Raw genomic sequence first — 321 nt, 5'->3', positions numbered from 1 at the left:
CCATTTTAAGAATACAGCAAATAAATACTTGTCAAAAAGGTGTTTTTATTTATAAGAGAGAGACAGAGGGGGGAGGGGCGGAGAGAGACAGAGGGGTGGGAGAGAGAGAAAGAGAGAGGGGGGAGAGAGACAGAGGGAGAGAGAGGGGGAGAGACAGAGAGAGATGTAGAGAGAGAGACAGAAGAGAGAGAGAGAGAGACAGAAGAGAGAGAGAGAGAGGGGAGAGAGGGAGGAGACAGAGAGAGACGGAGACAGAGAGAGACAGAGAGAGACGGAGAGAGAGAGAGACAGAGAGAGAGAGAGACGGAGAGAGAGAGAGAG

Source organism: Nanorana parkeri, unplaced genomic scaffold (genome assembly GCF_000935625.1).
Source record: "Nanorana parkeri isolate BGI_ZX_2015 unplaced genomic scaffold, ASM93562v1 scaffold2525, whole genome shotgun sequence".
In the NCBI taxonomy this organism is placed as follows: domain Eukaryota; kingdom Metazoa; phylum Chordata; class Amphibia; order Anura; family Dicroglossidae; genus Nanorana; species Nanorana parkeri.
This window is presented reverse-complemented; position numbering follows the sequence as displayed.